This window comes from Hemitrygon akajei, unplaced genomic scaffold (assembly GCF_048418815.1).
Source record: "Hemitrygon akajei unplaced genomic scaffold, sHemAka1.3 Scf000111, whole genome shotgun sequence".
Taxonomy (NCBI): domain Eukaryota; kingdom Metazoa; phylum Chordata; class Chondrichthyes; order Myliobatiformes; family Dasyatidae; genus Hemitrygon; species Hemitrygon akajei.
This window is the reverse complement of record NW_027331997.1, coordinates 960,673-966,672: the sequence shown is the minus strand read 5'-3', so window position 1 is coordinate 966,672 and position 6,000 is coordinate 960,673.

Here is a 6,000-nt window from a genome sequence, read left to right as displayed (position 1 = left end):
TTGATCGAGATGTCAAGTAGCAATGGCTGATGTTCAAAGTAAATTTTATTATCAGAGTACATAAATTTTATATAGTCACATACCACATAAAACCCTGACATAGTTTTTCCTACAGGAACACTTAGCAAATCTTTCGAATAATAACAGGATCAATGAAAGATCAAGTAGAGCACAGAATTCAACCAACTGTGCAAATGCAAATATAATTAAATATCAATGAATAATGAGAGCAATGGGGTGTAACCCTGGGGAACCTCACTAGGCCCGGGCCTCAAGTCCAATAAACAGCCTCCCACCATCACTCTCTGCTTCCTACCATCAAGACAACTGTGCATCCAGTGAGCCAGCTCTCTCTGGATCCCGTGTGATCTGACTTTCCACAGCAACTTACCATGTGAACCTTATCAAAGGCCTCACTGATGCCCATATCGGCCCCGATCCTGGGACAGAGGTGTCACCGATCAGAGGGCATGGATTTAAGCAGAGGATGAAGAGGTTTAGAGGGATCTGAGGAAGAGATTTCTCACTCAGAGCGTAGCTGAAAACTGGAACACACTGCCCGAGGTGGTGGTGGAGGCAGGTCCCTTCACAACATTTACGAAGAGGATGAGCATTGAAACTGCCGAGATACAGTCGGCTGTGAACCAAGTTCTGATAAATGGGACCAGTGTAGACAGTGAGTGGATGGTCAAAACAGGTATGGCTGGCCAAAGGCCTGTTTCCGTGCTGTGTGATCCTCCACTCCGGACATGCTATCAAAACTCCACACCCCTCTCCAACCTGAAATAAACCAGACTGTACCCCTTTGTCACCACTGTGAGTATCAGTTTCTGTCAAGGTAACATAGAGATTGGTCACTTCTGCTAAACAACTGGCAATTGATGAAGTTCCTGTGTCTTCTTCCATTAATGTTGCTGCCTTACAGCAAAACTAACCCTCTCACTATGTCAGAATCAGTGATTAAATCAGACCCCAAACACTGTGATTTCATCCCTGCACGTTATAACTGGAACCATCTCACTGAGGGTCTGATGGAGACATGGGATCACATCTCCCCTGCTTCTGACATTTCAAATACTCTCAGAATGGTTTTTTGATTCAGTCTGAAGGTTATGGTACTTTCAGCTCGTCGTCAGACCTGACAAACCATGTCCTCCCACAGCTGGTTCCACCTGTTGGTGTGTCCTCTTTCCTCCACCTCCAGGGAAGCTGCATTTCCACACAAACTCCTCACTTGAGACGACTGTCTGTACCTGTGACACGGAAATCACATCTCTGTCACTCTCCTGATACCGTGTCTGACCTGCTCACCCCCGGGTCTCCTCCCTCAACAAGCCTCTTCCTTAGTCACCGTCTGTGAGAGTATATAAAAATACAATCACTGTAAAACGATCTGTCAGACAGCTCCGGTACCCCTCCACCCCGGACGATGGTTTTCTGGTTAAAACTCTCTCTCCTCAGCCCCTTCCCAATTCCCTTTCCCTCTGCAAACTCCAGCTATGCCAGCTGATCCGAATCCACTGTGAGGACATTTATATCTCACAGGAGGATGTGGAAACCCGTGACACCCCACCGCCATCACAATCTGCACCAACAGCCCATGACGGTGACAGCTCTTCCAGACACTGGGGCTTTGTAACAAACACAATGTTAACAGCAAGATTAAACAGTAATTCATTTGAAGAGAGAATTGCTGCTCCCTGAAAGGACACGCGAGCGTCCGATACAACGGAGCAGATCCTTCCCTGTTCACAACTTTATTTTACCCGGGTCACGGAACATTCGATCATCCCACTTCCTCACAACAGCAACCCCAACCCCATCCCCCATCCCCCCCCCCCGACTACAGTCCACCCATAACCTCTACCCACACACACACAGACAGATCCCCCTCACCCCAAACCCCTCCCAGCCTGGGAACCACAACTAACTGATCCCACAGCCCGGGTTCGGGCACAAAGCTAAAACCGGGGCTGCGGGACCGGAGAGCCCGGAGCCTCCAGCCGTCCGGCAGAGCTCGTTCCCGTCACTTTTCATAGAAACATAGAAAACCTACAGCACGATACAGGCCCTTCGGCCCACAAAGTTGTGATTCCACGGCAGCCGGAGGTTCTGGGCTGCACCAGCCGTGGCCGGAGGTCCCTACAGAGGGACCAGTGGACGGAGGCGGGAGGGACAACGGAGAGGTAAATCACAAACACGACAAAGTCGGCAGATGCTGGAAATTCAGAGCACCACAAACAAAATGCTGGCGGGACTCAGCCGGCCGGGCAGCATCTATTAGAGAGAAAAATCACACTCCCACCCCACCCCCCGCATAAAACAATGCAATCAGAGGGTTATGATAATTTTCAACATCAATAGATTCCCCAGAGGAAGGAGAAATATATATTTATGCCATCAAGTTTTTGGTGGGGGTTACGCAGACGGAATATAAGTTGCTGGACACTCAGGGTGGACTCATCTTGGCACAAGATGGGCTGACACGTCGGAACGAGAAAGGGAATCGGAATGAAAATGTTTGGACACCAGGAAGTCCCGCTTGGAGCGGATAGTCCAAAGGTTAATTTATTATCAAAGCAGGTGTCCGTAAACAATTCTTGAGCTTTTTTTCTTCTCCAGAAAACCACGAAACAAAGAAAGAGCATGAAAGTCGTTCACACAGAAAAATCAAACTCCCACCTCAACCCCCGCATCAAAAAGACAGCATCCCGATCATCAAACCCCCAAAACCCACCCCTCCCGCACAAAGGGAACAATATCATCGACAGCCCCCCCCCCCAAAAAAAAACCCTACCCCGCACAACTGCGGAGGAGCCGGTGTCACCAGTGTGGAGGCGGCCGCATCGGGAGCAGCGGACACAACAGGCGACCCCGGAAGATTCACAGGTGAAGTGTCGCCTCACCTGGAAGGATGTTTGGACAACGGAGAGAGTTCGGCCCTCCGGCCCTTTCACTGTGACACCCCGAACTCCACATCAAATCCGTCCAAACGAATCTGGGTGAACTTTAATGACCAATAAATATAATTCCTCTCAGCGATCAGCTGTCTGAATGATTCCCTGATTCTGAGAGGAAGGGGTATCTATGGTCCACACTGTCAGGGTGTTGAGTTTACCAGGAGACAAAGACTGCAGGGACGAGAGGTTTTCTGTTGACTAATACACTGTGTGTGGACCCCGCTGGCAATTCTGGTGTTGTGACCCGAATCGAGACAAACACCACGCTGCCCACTCCACCAACAACACGGCACAGCCGGACACATAACAGGGGACTTTACATCCCACAACACTGGATTCAGTGATGAAACCCGTGATTAATGTTGTTGTCCCACCGAAAAGTCCATTAAGGTGCTTTTCAATGCCAGCCTCTCCCACAGGTGACGTCACACAGCTCCCCCTCCACGCGCCTGACGTCACACCTGCCCTCACGTGCGCGGTGTCTTACGTCACCCACGCGCTGCTGTGCTCGAGCTTTATCGGTTTAACGGCTGGGCTAATAATCACGTGACCAGCCCCTCCCCCACCGCTGTCAACAGGGGATTCAGGAGCTGCGCTATTCTCATTGGTGCGAAGCGATGTCAATCACTGGTTACAACCAGTCGCGGAGGCGGACAAGCCGAGTGGGCGTTACCCCGCTGAGTCCGTCTCCCGCTCGAGCGCCGACCGCCTCATCAGAGCGGAGAAAACCTCAAAGTAAATGTCCGCTTTCTGATTTATTTCCATTTCCCTCCGAGGGAAGTTGGGGCGTTTGTGAAGCGTCTCCTGCGGCCGGAGTCTGATGTATCGCTGAGAGGTAGGAGGAGACCGCTCGGCCCGCCGGTTTGATGCCGGCTCCCCGGGGAGGGAGGGAGAGGGGGGATTTTATTGAAAGGATGAAGATGGTGAGAGAGGGGGCGGACAGGATGTTTGTCCCGGTGGGGACAGGAGGGGCTCATCTGTGGAAATGTCTGAGCCCACGGTGGTGTCGAGCAGAGGGATTCACCACATTGGGGGCAAACACCGGCAGACTGTTGCCCTGCAAGCGGGGTCAATGGTCCGGGAAGAGTGACAATTACTTGTGGTTTGTTGAGATTGTACCCGGAATATGGTGTAAAATCCCGCTCCCCATACTAACACGGGTTATACAGACCAAAGGACAAACTGCCGGAGGAACTCAGTGGGTCGGGCAGCATCTGTGGACGGAAATGGACCGTCAACATTTCGGGCCGAGACCCACCCTCTGGACTGAGAGTGGACGGGAAATAGTCAGAGAACAGAGGTGAGGGGTGGGGATGGGGCAAGAGCTGGGGAGTGAGAGGTGGATCCAGGTGTGGGGGGAGGTGGAAGGTGGAAATAGTGACAGGGGTGGGAGGTGAGTGGTTGGGGCAACACGGGACTGCAGAAGATGGAAATTAATTCCATAGAGGATAAACAAAGAGGTTAGAGTGTATTTGTTACAGAGAGTGCAATGAAGATTCACCTGACTGATCCCTAGGGTGGTGGGGTCATCATATGGAGAAAGATCAAATGCGATAACCCTTTCATTTGGAGAATCGAGGACTGAGAGGTGAACACATTGAAATGCACAACATCATTACCGGTTGAACCAGGGATCCCAGTCTCTGAAAAAGGGGGGTGGACTGTCCGGGACTGAGATGAGGGGAAATGTCTCCACTCCGAGGGTGGTGAATGTTTGTAAATCCCCACCACAGAGGGCAGTGAAGACTCGGTGATCGTCCTCACATAAAACTGAGGCCGGCAGATGTGTGGAGACCAAAGGGGTCGAGGAAATAAGGATCGGGCAGAAAAAGCCGCTGAGATGGAAGAGCAGCTGTCATCTTGTTGATGGTTAGAGGGGCTGAATGGCCTGCTCCTGCTGTTTCTCACCGGAAGTTTCAGTGTTCCTGTCCAGTGAAGCCAGAGGAATGTGAATGGAAATTGGAAACATAGAAAAACTACAGCAGTATAATGGCCCTTCGGCCCACAATGCTGTGCTGAGTATGTCTTCACTTTACAAATTACCTTGGGTTACACATAGCTCTCTATTTTTCTAAGCTCTATGTCCATGTCCAGGAGTCTCTTAAAAGACCCCATCGTCCCCGCCTCTTCCACTGTCGCCGGCATCCCATTCCACACACTCACCACTCTCTGCTTAAAAATCTTACCTCTGACATCTCCTCTGTACCTACTTCCAAACACCTTCAAACTGTGGGAGAAAGCCTCTGTCAGTCCACACGATCAATGCATCTTCAAACTGTGGGAGAGCCTCTGTCAGTCCACACGATCAATGCATCTTCAAACTGTGGGAGAAAACCTCTGTCAGTCCACAAGATCAATGCCTCTTCAAACTGTGGGAGAAAGCCTCTGTCAGTCCACACGATCAATGCATCTTCAAACTGTGGGAGAAAGCCTCTGTCAGTCCACACGATCAATGCCTCACATCACATGATACACCTCTATCAGGTCACCTCTCATCCTCCATCACTCCTAGAAGAAAAGGCAGAGTTCACTCTACCAACTCTCATAAGACATGCTCCCCAATCCAGACAACATCTTTGAAAATCTCTTCTGCACCCTTTCTATGGCTTCCACATCCTTTCTGTAGTGAGGCGACCAGAGGTGAGCACAGCACTCCAAGCTTGGTCTGACCAGGGTCCTATATAGTTGCAACATTACCCCTCGGCTCCTAAATTCAATTCCTCAATTGATGAATGCCAATACACCGTACGCCTTCTTATCTACAGCATCAACCTGAGCAGCTGCTTTGAGGGTCCTATGTTCCCGGACCCCAAGATCCCTCTGATCCTCCACGCTGCCAAGAGTCTTACCATTAATACTATATTCCGCCATCATATTTAACCTACTTCACACTTATCTGGGTTGAACTCCATCTGCTACTTCTCAGCCCAGTTTTGCATTCTATCAATTTCCCACTGTAGCCTCTGACAGCCCTCCACACTATCCACAACACCCCCAACCTTTGTGTCATCAGCAAACTTTCTAGCCCATCCCTCCAACT